This window comes from Canis aureus, chromosome 37 (genome assembly GCF_053574225.1).
Source record: "Canis aureus isolate CA01 chromosome 37, VMU_Caureus_v.1.0, whole genome shotgun sequence".
NCBI lineage: Eukaryota > Metazoa > Chordata > Mammalia > Carnivora > Canidae > Canis > Canis aureus.
In genome coordinates, this window is record NC_135647.1 from 7692976 (window position 1) to 7707174 (window position 14199).

The window sequence follows — 14199 nt, forward strand, 5'->3', positions numbered from 1 at the left end:
GTGTGAAAGTCATATTCTAAGACAAATCATCAGGCCCTCTTTCAATCTCCCTATCCTGGGTAATTACTTTCCCATTCTCTTTGTTAGGTTCTTATTTGGAATGCGTGACAAATCAGAAGTTTATTCCTTACGCTAAGGTTAGTGGATGATGCCTGCGTAAGAATACATGTCTACATTCAGTACCTCAAATTTCAGGTTTATTTATTTTTTAAGTATGGGTGGTAAAAATAGAAAATTGGATCTTTGATTTTGTGGAGCACACACTTTATGATATAAAGATTGATCGTTGTTATGTACATTGTAAAATTTTTAATGAGTGCATCGATTAGGAAGATAGGAAAATTAATTATTGTAGGAAAACAAAGAGGATTGCTGGCATCCTGTTATGCTAACGTGGCATATGAGTTTTATAATATAAGAAGATTCGGTCAGCTGCAAGTTTTTTTGAGGGTGGTGGAACATGGCCTCCAAAACCAGAACAGCCTGGAAACAAGTGTGTCTTCTCACAGATACTACACAGGGCTTAGCGACTGACTTCCTGTTTCCAGGGCACAATATTGCCTGGTCAGTTAGTACAATACTCTGAGATCAGACTTGATCAGTGCAGCTGTAACTTGTGGAAACAGAAATTACTGCCATCTTGAAAAACCACTGGTCCTACTCTCAGGCTATCAGCCAGGTACACTGTGGCAAAGAGGCCATGAACTGCTTGGGAAGAAGATGGAATGGGGCATCTAGAAGATCAAGTTTCAGTTCCGGCATTCTTTTCTTCCTGTCCTCCACCCTGGTGTAGCAAGGCACCTGGTCCAATTTGTGTCTCACCCAGGACAGCTCAGGTCCAGCCGAGTTCTGTGGACCGGGCCAGGAGGTCATGGGTGTTACCTTCTAAAGAGCTCCACCTCAGCGGAAAGAGCCTAGGCTGGTCAGGATTGGAGAACAGAAGGAAACTATCCAGCCTCAAGTGCAGCTTACAGGGCTGGAATCAGAACTCTGATAAGAGGAGCCAAGAGAAAAGAAATCCAAGATGGGCATCACTTACCCAAACCACCGGGTGCCTGAGGCAGGGCCCTGCTTCAAGGGCAGGTCTGCACCAGGCAGCACGTCCTCCTTCAACAATAAATTGAATAAAAACTTCTGGGCTCCTAGATGTGCCAAGTGCTGTGTTGGGCATTGAGTGTCAGTCTGGTCACTTACTATCCAACCCATTTTTTCTTCTGGTGATAACTCCATGAATTTCTTTTTTAGGGAACCACTCCCATGTTCCTACCCCCTGCCCACATGGTTTAGAGAGTCTCCATGCCCCAGCTCCAGGGATGGAGCAGGTGCCTCAGGGCCAGTTGCCACAGAGTCCCCTTGCTGGTGATTGGTTTAGAGATGGCTGAGTTCCTCAGGTTCTTCCAATCCGAAGAAAGCCAGAATTCAAGAGGGAAGCGCTAGGAAGGCATCTTTCTCCTGGGATTACTAACAGCAAGAATGAAGTGAGCTGGAATTGCCAGGACCTACCGCATAGCCCCGAACCCGCATCGTGGGAGGTAGAGCTAGGATGGAGGAAAAAATGGAATTCTGAAGATATTATTAGAGCCTCTGGAACTGGGCCAAATCAGTCTGGCACTAGCCTTGAACTTTCCAATTTTATGAGCCAATTTTGTTTTGTTGTTTTTTTGTTTTTTTAACTCTATCTTGGCCTAAGCCAGTTTGAATTAGTGTGTATGCCCTTTGCCACAAACACTGAAAGAATTTTGATATAGAGGCAGAAATGGAAAGATAATCATTCCTGATACTGAGGCTTCGGGCCTGTGGTAAGGGCAAATCTAGAGAGACATTCCCAGTGTGGGGGCAGAGCACGGGAGGAAGCTGATTCTGCCCAGGGAGTAAGTTCCCGCGGCCTGGGGAGGGGGATGGTGATCAGCCCACACTCCTACTGGCCATGAGATGTACATTCTCCCTTCCTACATGCCTCAAGCTAATTAGTTCTAGGAGGACCCAGTGGTCTGGAAAGAATTTCTGGCAACTCCTTTTCGTCTCCAATTTCCTCTAGTCTGTGCATTTCCATTAACTGGTGGATATTGCCATAAACCTTCTGGTCAAGTCAAAGCCTGAGCTGGTGAAAATGACAAGAGAAAAATCTTTTCTTTCCATAGGGAGGCAGTGATTGGCATTAAGCCCCCTCCACAGCAAGAACAGGTCACGTAGATCACCACCACCAGCAAAAAAGTGCAACTTACAGCGTGGCCAAATATTTCTTCTGGAGGGCTACACGGGGATCTTGGAGATACTCCTGAAAACCACCAAATTCCTGGGTTCATACAGCTGTTGTGCCCTCCTCCGGTGTGAATTGGCAAGATTTGCTTGATAAAGACTGGCAGTGTTCTCTAGGATGCGACCACTGTCTGCGGCGGCCGGCTGGCACCAAGGGGGCAGAGTAGTGAAGTGGAAAGAACGTGACCTTAGAGTCAGATGGACCTCTTTTGATTTCGTACCGTGCCCAGTCAAGATAATTAAGTGCCGTGAACATTGATCTCACTCATAAAAGCAAGATCATCGTAGCTCACTCCCACGGTCTCCGTGAAGAGTGGACGGGACCCAGTGCCTCACACTCTGCTCCCCATGCTCCATGCTCATGATGAGATAAATGTTTATGATCAGTGTGTGTGTTCTATTTGAATCCTGTCTCTTAAAAAAAAAAAAAGATTTTGTAAATATCTAACCAGACTCTACTCTCCCTTCTCCAAGCTTGGGGTACCCTGGCTTACCCCCTTCCATTTCGGTGTTAAGTTCTTCCTTGTAACCTCCAGGATAATGGGAAGACCCATGAGCCATGTGGGATCACGGTGGGGAGGGCAGACCATAGCACGATCGCTGCTCTGAGAGAGACCCCTTTCCTTGCAAGAGGGGGTCTCCTCCAGGCTGCAGAGCCTTCACTGGCTGAGGTCAGGTGGCAGATTTCTTCTCTGCTTCCATCTGTGCCGTCACCTCTGCTCAGCCCATCCTGCACCACAGCTCAGCTTCTTGGAAGGGGTCCCGTAGAGTGCACACTGCTTGAGGACAGGGTCCCGATCTCTCATTCATTGCTTGCTCTCAATGCCCAGGCCATTCCATGGCGTCAGGGAGACACACCATGAATATTGAGGAAGCACTGTGTAAGCAAATGAATCCAGAAGCCTGAGTACCTTCCCTTTCTCAGTGTCTCCCTAGGGCTCTCTGTCCAGATTTGGAAAAACACGAAAGGAATCCCCTTGCTGGGTTATAGGGCTATCCACCCTCCTAGCTTGGCTGTCCAGATAAGCATCTGGAGATCTTGAACTGCTCCGAAGGTGGAGGAAGATACTTCGGTGGCTCAAAACAGATTAGCCTGGGCACGTGAAAAGGCTAAGTTGTCTTTCTAGTACCCCGTTCCCGAGAACTAAAAACACTCAAAACATCTATTTTCCAGCTGATAATATTTATATTATAAGGAACAGCTTTAAACTCTTAGGGACTGGGACCCTCAAATAATAGTAGCTTAGGCAAGATGATTTTGTTTGTCTCTCAAATAATGAGAAGGCTGGAGGCAGGTGGTCAAGGGTTGACAAGATGACACCACAGCGGCACCAATATCCAGCCTCCGTCTGGCTTTCTTCTCTGCCATCCCTCGCATGTGGCTTCCATCTTCGCAAGAGGCTGTCAGTGCTAAAAACATCACATCCAAGTCGGAGCATGGACAGAGGATGAATGAGTACTTGCCAGCTGAGCAGACCCCTTTAAAGAGCTTTCCCAGAAGCCCTGCACGACGTCTTCCATTTCCACTCCTTGGCCATTCATCCTGCAGGGGAACATGGAGATGGAGCATATGTTTTTTAAAGCATGCCATATTTATGCTTCCCAAATATAGAAGCTAGTGAAGAGCAGCATGAATACTGGCTAGGCAATTAGCAGTCTCTGACCAATTATTGTATCAAAATGAACAAATGAAGAAAATGGAATTCATCGTGTAAATTTATGGAGAAAGTCTTGGGGGGAAGAAAAAGCTTGAGGAGGCTCTGCATAGGGGCCAGCTCCCAGAACCACACCACAGGACCGGCCTGCTTAGTTAGCTGCTGCTTCCAGGCCCCCACACCGTGCTGCCTCTGCACCACTCAGGATGCTGCTGGTCTCAGAATAACCAAATGTCTCCACTACTGGGCTTGCCAGGAAAGAAAAAAAAAAAAAAAAGCCCTCTCCCTGTGCATGGCTTCCTCCTTATGTGGCTTCCTTCTTCCTTCCAAGTTTGGGAAAGCAAGTTTGTCAGGACTCGTGTCCCATGAGGAAGCCCAGCTTCCTATAAGATAGAAAGTAGGTTAGAACAAACGTTGAATAAATCAACTGGCAATATTTGCCCCAATAATTGAACCTGATGATGTCATACACGAATTTGCCATTTTCAGTAACTGCGTGTCCTTTCCTTCAGGCACTCATTCATCCACCTATTTACTTAATCAACATTATCAAGTGCACGCTCTGTGTCAGCAACATGCTAGGTGCTAGGCATAAAAGATGAAGTTAAGGTCTACACTGGGGGTGACATGAGGGTCGGTAGTGAAGTGATTTGTGGAGACCTCGGAGGTGCTGGCAGCCACTTCTCATTGCCACTCGTTTGTTTCCTGGAAGGACTGCAGTCTTCATGTTTTCACATCTCCCCACCTGTCAAGAAAAGCCAGAATTTGAACTTCCAAGCGAACTCTTCACATTCTCAGAATCAAAGAGGTTTTAAAATGCTAGTTGGACTTCAGAATAATCTAGAAATCTTATAAAAACACACACACACACACTAGTCTAATCATGAGAAAAACATCAAACAAATCTGGAGCGAGGGACATTCTATAAATACCTGACCAGTGTTCGTCAGAACTATCAAGATTACCAAGACCAAGGTAAGTCTGAGCGACTGTGATGACCAATGGCCATCTAAGGAGACGTGACAACTGAATGTAATGTGGCCACCTGGATGAAATCCGGGACAGAAAAAAATGAGGTAAGTCTGAAATAAGTAAAACATTGTGTCAAGGGACACCTGCGTGGCTCAGTGGTTGAGCATCTGCCTTCGGCCCTGGTCGTGATCTCAGGGTCCTGGGATCAAGTCCCACATCAGGTTCCCCACAGGGAGCCTGCTTCTCCCTCTGCCTGTGTCTCTGCCTCTCTGTGTCTCTCATGAATAAATAAATCAAATCTTAATCAAAAATAATATTGCGTCAATACGGTTCACTAATTTTAACAACCGTATCATAGTAATGTAAGGTGTTAAGAAGGAAAACCGGCTACGCGGTGCAGGAAAATACTCAGTACTATCTGCAATAATTCTGTAACTCTATCACTGTCCTAGAATTCAAAGTTTATTAAAAATAAATTCTGATGTCTAGGACCCTTCTCAGACAAATGAAAGCAGAATCACTAAGGGGGTCGGACTCAGACACTGACGTTTTTGGAAAGTTTTCCAGGCGATCGTAACGTGCAGTCGGGGTTGAGAATCAGCGCTTTGCATTTGGCAACCGACTCATATATTTTAAAAACACTGTGATGGTAAAACAAAACATCTGTGGGGCCATATGCAGCCTGTCACCACCAGTTTGGGAATTCTACTCTACACTTTCAAGAAAATTATAGTATAGTTAGGGAGAAACACATATAATCAAATACAGAAGTAATGGCTGAAATTTGTAGAGCAGATGAGTCTCGAAGAAGCAGTGAGGTTCAAGTGGGAGACGGAAAAGTGGTGGTGGTCTGAGTGGGACTGAGCTCCTGACATCTCCTCCCACTGCTCTATGTCCTTTCCCGGGAGCCTTGTCTGCTATTATCTTCCCAGGGAAGCAGAGTGGGGGCAGCACAGACAATCCAGAGATTGATCAGATTCGCTTCTCCAGAGTGGTTGGCCAGCCTGGCCACGTTCCCTGGGAGCTTCTTAGAAATGCTGAGTCTTGGGCTCTGCTCCAGGGCTATTGACTTGGAATCTGTATTTTCATAGCATCCTCAGGTGATTTATATTCACATCAGCTTTTGAGAAGCACTGGTGTCAGTAAGTCCTGTAAGTCAGGAAGCGTGATTAGAAACCTATTCCAGTGCTAAGAGAAAGCAATGAGAAGGATGAGAGCCCAGCCCTGAGTAGTGGACTCTCTCTTCAGGGTTGGCAGAGGGTATAGGACCAGCCAGGTAGGGTTGAGGCAACCACAAATATTGGGGCAGATTCCTTGTTTCTTCGGGTGTGGGTTTGGGGGCAATTCATCACATGGTCACATCTACTATGATGCAAGAACAACAGAATAAGGGCAGCCCAGGTGGCTCATCTGTTTGGCACCGCCTTCAGCCCGGGGTGTGATCCTGAAGACCCAGGATCGAGTCCCACGTCAGGCATGGAGCCTGCTTCTCTCTCTGTGTCTGTTCCTCTGTGTGCGTGTGTGTGTGTGTGTGTCTCATGAATAAATAAATAATTTTTTAAAAAGAACAATAGAATAACACTGGCAGAGGATGGGTCTAAATTTATGAGGGTGAGGCAGTTAGCAGGGGTCCATAGCCTTCACACAGCACTGAGAGGTCCAGAGGCTCCACATGCCTCAGATCAGGGCTGCTAATGGGACTGGAAGGGTCCCCTGGGCTTCGGAACACAGGGGCAATGCCAGAGGTCATGGATTTCTGCAGTTGGTGTCATCACTGCATCCCAAAATCCCAAGTTGGACAAGCCGTATCTCAGCAGCTACCAGTTCAGTGCCTACAGAAGCTTAGTAAGGCAAGTGACATCTCCGCACAGCCAGGGAGGAGCCGGACGTGTGTCACCTCACTGCAGGACAGAGCTGTATTCCCTCACATCCCAGTGCCATCTTGCGAAGTGTTGGGGGTTGCATCAGTTCCTCTAAAAGGAAAGAAATTGTCTGATGCGCTGGAACCTTCCCTAGCTTCCTGAAGGCCACAGCTTTAAACCTAAAGAGACTGCACTACCTTTGATTGGCAAGTTGAGGTGCTCCTAGTCTACTGCTCCTGTCATTAGCAGGAATACAGAATACAGAGAAGGTAAAGTGTGGTCATGTATTTTTGCGTATCTGAGCTGAAGTGCATGCATTTCCTGCTATGTCAGGAAAGGCTCATGGGGCAGTGAAGCTTGAGTTCAGGTTAAACGATGAGGAGTGTTGGTTGGGAGGACAGGAGGGTGGGGCATTGTAGGCCAAGACATAGGGCTGTCCACAGCACGATGGACTTCAACTGAAAATCTTCCAAATGGTTAGAGCATTGGGTGTGTGTGAGGGAAGAAATACACGGGTAGGTAGGGTCAGATCTCAGTGGACTCTGGATGCCATGCTGTTTGGATTTTACATTTATGGGTAATTGCAGAGGGAGACGTAGATTCAGGTTTCAGAACTAGCATCCTAGCACCACTGAGGAAAAGGAGTTGGAGGAGGAAGGCACTGGAAGCAGAGACCAGTTAGGAGGCTCTGGATGGGGGGGAGGCTGGAATAAGGTTAAGAAAGCAGTCTTAGGTTTCTCTGTTGTGTGGGCGGTGCTGTCATTCTCTTAGAGAGAAGAGCTCCGAGAGAAAGGAGGCGCTCCACTTGGCATGTACCAGCATCTGCTTAAACATCTCCCTATTGTCATGCATTCAGGCTGTTTGGAATATCTTGCTATTAAAGTGCGGCCATAAACATCTTTAAAAAAAAAAACCCAAACATTTATTTATTTGAGAGAGAGTGAGAGCACACAAGTGCGGAGAGGGACAGAGGGGGAGGCAGCATCTCAAGGAGCCTCCCTGATGGGTGCAGAGCCGGACTCAGGGCTGGATCCCACAACCCTGAGATCGTGACCTGAGCCAAAATCAAGAATCAGGTGCTTAATGGACTGAGCCACCCGGGTACCTTGAACTATCTTATATAAGTTCTTATTTTTTAAAGTTCGGAGGTTTTGCTTTCAAATAAATTAAATTAAATTAAATTTGAAGATTTGAGGAGACAGTATCTCCAAGTTATGACTATTTTGTCAACGTGCAGAACAATGTCATAATGCTTTTAAATATTGGCAGATTGCTTTCTGGAAAGATGTACCACGTTGTAGCTTACCAGCTCTTGTTAGTACACCTGTCTGCCTACAGTTCTGACGCGTTGTATTTTTTTTTTCTAAAGATTTTATTTATTTGAGAGAGAGAGGAGAGAGAGGGAGAGAGAGGGAGCAGGAGGAGGAGCAGAGGGAGAAGCAGGTTCCCCATGGAGCAGGGGAGCCCGAGCCGGGGCTTGAGATCATGACCTGAGCTAACGGCAGACGCTTAACCGACTGAGCCACATAGGTGCCCCTGGGTTTTTAGCTAATTTAAAAGGTGGCTCGTAGAATTATTTAATTTAAATTTTGATTTTCATAATGAACGGTAAGCCTGTGGATTTTTGTATGTATTGTTCTGCTGTATTTTTTCAGGCTACTTGTTCATCTCTTTTGATACCTTATCTTCGATTGAAAATAGGGACTACCAAACCTCCACGGTTAGAGAACTCTCACTTTAAGTTTTTAAAATAGCCTTTCTTTCACTAAAAACTGAGGTGATAATTCATATAATTCCTAGTATTGCCAGTCATTGTTTTCTGGTTTCTAGAACAAACCTTTGCTATATCTACTTCATTGGTTGTTTTTAAGTTATGTCACTAATTCATGGCAATTTCGTTAAAATGTGTGGATCTTCCTTATAAACTGCTTCTTCATGAAACTCACATTTTGTATAAAGTGATATATTACTTTTCCCTTTTTCGATATTTGCATCTTTTTTTTAATTTTATTTGAAATAATGGCAGAGATGCCTGAGTGGCTCATTTGGTTAAGCGTCTGACTCTTGGTTTCTGCTCAGGTCAGGATCTCAGGGTCATGGGATCAAGTCCCACCTCAGGCACCAGGCTCAGCACCGGGTCCAGGCTCAGCAGGGAGTCTGCTAAAGATTCTCTCTCTCTTCCTCGCTCACTGCCCCTCCCCCACTGTGCTTATGCTCTCTGTCACTGTCTCTCAAATAAATAAATAAATCTTTAAAAAAATAACAACGAACAGACTTTCTAGTATAGAATTACGATTAATGACAGGGAAATTTGACATGTTCCTACTTTTGAGCTAAACTTTTCTGATGTTCTGCACTAGGTGTGATAGTTACTATCAGCTTTAAATCTGTACCTCTATCGAATTCAGAAAAATTCCTTTTAATCAAGAAAATATTTTGTGTTGAATCAAATGCTTTATTTCTATCTATTCATATCATTATGGGATCCTTATTCTTTCCTGTGAATATACTGAAACACCTTGATGTTGTTTTATGTGTTACCTTAAACTTGCTCTCCTGAAAATCATCAGTGATAATTTATTTTTAGATGCTTGGAGTGATCTCATTTTTTCTTCCTTCCTACTTTTGCTTCCTCACTTCCTACTTCCCTCTGGTTTCCTCCCTCCCTTTCCCCCTTTCTTCCTTTGCATTTGGGCTGATAATTACAATTTTTTCCTTTGATACTGGCCTTTGGCTAGAGAAACAAATGCACATTTCACTTATAAAGTCAGTTCAGAAATGTATTGTCTTTACCAGTTTTTTGAAACAACATGTGATAGAATTCTTTCTTATTTAAAGATCTGCAGAGCCAGGTGCCTTTTCTCCTTCTGCTCTTTTATTTCATTATGTTGTAATAGTTTTGCCTATTTTTTTGTACTTAGTCTCTATTTCTTTAGTTTCTCTTGATGCTTTCTTCCTTTTTAAAAAGCAGATAATTTAGAAAATTCACAAAATAAGAAAAATTATGGCTCAGTCACAGAAAGGAAAGACAACTATGATTATTTTTATGCATTTACTTGTGCATTATTTACATAATTATGTACATAATTGAATATACAACTTTACATATTGTTCATCATGTATGTCTTTTATACAGTATGAATATATTGTTTAAAGTATATTGGAATTATGTAGTAGATTTCATCTCTGATGTAGGTTATTATTTAAGAGACCAGTTTAAAATTTTAATCAATTCTGCTATTGCTCTTTATTTCAAATTGGCTCTTTTCCCCTCAGCCATAATAAGTCTATTATAATAAATCATCTCCTCTTGCTGATCTTTCCACTCAAGGCGGAATAACAGGGATAATTGGTGTCTGTGGACCACTTCTTAGAGGTTCCCTGGAAGCCTCGTGAGATGTTCTTCAGGAGACTGTACCAGTGGGAATGAGGCCTGTATTTATGTAGTTCTCTTTGCTTATATATCTCATGTTTTTGAAAACTCACCCATTTCATCTTGGTTATCAAGTGTTTTAACATGTAACTGAAAATAATATTTTTCCATTTCAACAAAACAGAAACACTTTGGTTCAAGTTGTAATCGCTTTCTTCTTGTACTGAATACGAAGGGTTTGGGTTTTCCTCTTATTTTGATGACTAATACTTTTTAAAAACTGTCAACAGGGGCACCTGGGTGGCTCAGTCGACAGAGAGTTCAACTCTACATCTCAGCTCAGATCTTGATCTCAGGGTTATGAGTTCAAGCCCTGAGTCAGGCTGTTCACTGGGTGTGGAGCCTGCTTAATTAATTAATTAAAATAAGATAAAATAAACATTGCCGACAGACCTGCTGTTATTGATTTTACAGCTTTCTTCTACTTTATTTATGCTTCGTTTATTCTCTATTTCTTTAGTTTCTCTTGATGCTTTCTTCCTCTTTAAAAAGCATATAATCAATAAAATAAAATAAAATAAAATAAAATAAAATAAAATAAAAAGCAGATAATCTAGAAAATTTATAAAATAAGCAAAATTATGGCTCAGTCCTAGAAACCAAAGACAACTATGATTATTCTTATGCATTTACTTGCACATTATTTACATAATTATGGAAATATTTTAAAATGTTAATCAATTCTGCTATTGCTCTTTATTTCAAATTGTACTTCTTTTTAGTTTGGGAATTTAGTATGTAGAAATCTCTCTTTTTTTTCTTCATGTAAAGAATTTTTTGTGCCTTCTTTGATCGATATTTGAGATGACCCATTACACTGGAAAAAATGTATTAACTACTTCTTTGATTCTACATGTCTGTTAATTCCACCTAATTTATTGTACTAATCAACTCCATACTTTTCTTCATTAAATCCGGTTCCTACCAATTTGTCATGTGGAACGTTGATATTTCAAATTACAATTCTAATTCCTGCCTATTTTTTCCTTGCGTGGTGTTCTGGTGTTCTCAAGCTTTTGTTGTTTATTGCACCTTTTATTATTATCTAATGACTTTCTTCATTTCACTTTGAAATCAGACAGTGAGAGAACTACTCTTATTCTTCTTAAAATCAAACAGGCAAAAAAAAAAGGCAAAAAAAAAAAAAATCAAACAGGCAAACCATGTTGACCCCTTCCAGGATGTTTGCCCCAAGCACGTTCCTTGGTATACATATTGGTTTGCTCAGGGCTGCCATAACAAAACACCACAGGATGTGTGGCTTAAACAACAGAAATATATTACCTCACAGCTCTGGAGGCTAAGTCAAGTGGTGAAAGTGCTGGCGGGGTTGGTTTCTTCTGAGAGCTATGTGGAGAACCTGTCTCATGCCTCTCTCTCTGGCTTGTAGGTATCTGTCTTCCTTGTGTCTCTCCCTATTGTCTTCATTCTGTGTGTGTGTTTCTGTGTTCAAATTCCTCCTCTTTATAAGGACACCAGTCAGCTTGGATTAGGGCTCATCTCAATCCCCATTTTAACTCCATTACTTCTGTAAAGACCCTTGTCTCCAATCAGGTCCCATTCTGAGGTCCTGGGCATTGGGACTACAATATATGAATTTAAGAAGTGAAATATTTGGTTTATGATGTTTTGGGGACTACTCAGCTCAATTCTGTTCAATTCAACAAATCTTTATTAAGTATTCCAAATACAATGGTCCAAAAACTGAGTGTCATACTCTTTTTTTTTTTTTTTTTTGCATCTCCTTGTACAATGTATTTTTATTTTTACTATTCTTTCTTCTTTCAGTCATAGGGTTTTAAAAAGTGTGCTTGGAACGCTATATCTTCTTGAGATGATGATGGTAATGATGGTGATGATCTTATCTCATTTGGTTACTTTTATAACATTTTTTAATATTAATTTTTTAACACAGTGTTTTTTATTTACTTCTATAAGTTTCTCATGCAAATTGGTGAACTTTCTCTCCTGGGGATGATAAGAAGTCAAAAAGTTTTCTGTGAAGGTGCCATCTCTCAGCTGTGTGTGTGTGTGTGTGTGTGTGTGTGTGTGTTTTTCCTTTACATCTATCAGGCTTCTGGGTAAGATTTTGTTTGGAAAGACATGGATCGGTTCTTTGTCTAGAATCCCTTTACCAAGCCTGGTGCACCCATCCCCCAGCTGCTGTAAGCATAGGCTGCTTCTGACCCCCAGCTGCCCCTTGTCCAAAGAATTGCCCTCAGCATGGGGCTTCTTGGAGATTACAACCCTACTCAGCAGCCCGAGGCCAATGGCCAACTGATGGGATACAAAAGGCTGGCCCCTTGCCTGGCAGGTCATGGACTCTGAAGTGTAGATTGGCTCCTGGGCTCCCTGGGGAAATGAGGCTGAAGCTAGAGCCCAGCTGAGACCACATCCTTATTCACTGTTTCCATCTTGTCCTATCCTGCTTCCCCCATGTCTCTGCGCGAAGAGCATTTCTTCCACAGATCATTTGCACAAGAATCTCCATCTCAGGTTCTGTTTCTAGACCAAAGGATTCCTTAGACAAAATAGTTCCACCGCTAAACACAATGTAAAAATCATGCACCTAATTCATGATATGACCTAATATGTTGTAACGTATCTACCAGGGTAAATGGGACCCCTGGTGGTTCTAAGGAAAGAAGTTAGAATCTATCTTTTAGTGATTTTCTGGCCATCCTCTCAGACAGATCCCACTGGAGATGGACTTTGATCAGCCTTTATAAGAGGAATACCAACTATCACTCTGGAGAACCTCCAGCCCAGGGGACATAATCCATCGGAAGCAGATGCCTTAGACTCTGATGTTAAATTGTTCAATGTCTTCTCTGGAGAGTCTTACAATATTAATCCTTCTTGTTTTTTATGTGTTTTTAAAAAAAATTTTATGTGCTCCCTCTGAAGGAAGACCAAGCTGGGAGGTGTTGGGCTCAGGAGTAAAGGGAACAAGGAAGGGAGACAAGTGGGAGCATGGTGGGAGGTGGGCAGCTGAGGAGAAGTGGGAAGCTCTGTCTCCCCTGAGCACCATGGGTCTCTCAACACGTGTGACATGGAAACATCTTGTCCCTCAATCATACTACTACTCTACCCACTTCTCTTGTCAGACTATCACTCTGCCCTTTCTCCCCCAAAGACAGCCTAACATTACTGTCTCAACTGTACTTTCTAAGTATTTCTCAGACACATTCACTTTTCTCCATCCCCTCAGCTGCTAATCCTATCCACACCATGGCACGTCGTACCTGGGTTGTACAATGGATTCCTGACTAATGGTGCCCATCCAGTCCCCACACAGTAGCCACAGTGTCTTCTGAAACACACATCTGTTTGTGCTTTCTCTGACTGAAAGCTCTTTGTGAGCTATCCACTTGCCTCAGGATGGAGCCTACAACCCTTATCAGGACCCAGTGGCCCCACTCCCCTTGGCCTCTGCCTGTTAACATGTCTTTTTTTTTCATGACTTAATCTCCCTCAACACCCTGTGCTCTTCACCCAGCTGACTCCCTCCCACTCAGTATTCAGATTTCAGCTTCTCCCGACACTTCACCTGCTCACCCTTGTGCTCGGCACACTTTTTAAAAAATTATGCTTTAAAGTTTTTATCAAAATTCAGATTAGTTAACATACAGTGTAATATTAGTTTCAGGTGCACAGTATGGTGATTCAACACTTCCATACATCTCAAGTGCCCTCCTTCATCCCCATCACCTACTTTAGCCATCTCCTACCCCCTCATCTCCCCTCTGGCAACCATCAGTTTGTTTTCTAGAGTTAAGAGTCTGTTTCTTGATTTGTCTCTCTCTGTCTTTTTTTCCCTTTGTTCATTTGTTTTGTTTCTTCAATTCCACATATGAGTGAGATCATGTGATATTTGTCTTCTTGGACTGACTTATTTCACTTAGTATTATACTCTCTAGTTTCATCCAAATTGGCAAGATTTCATTCTCTTTTATGGCTGGATAACTTTACATTGCATGTGTATACCACATCTTCTTTATCCATTCGTCTGTTGATG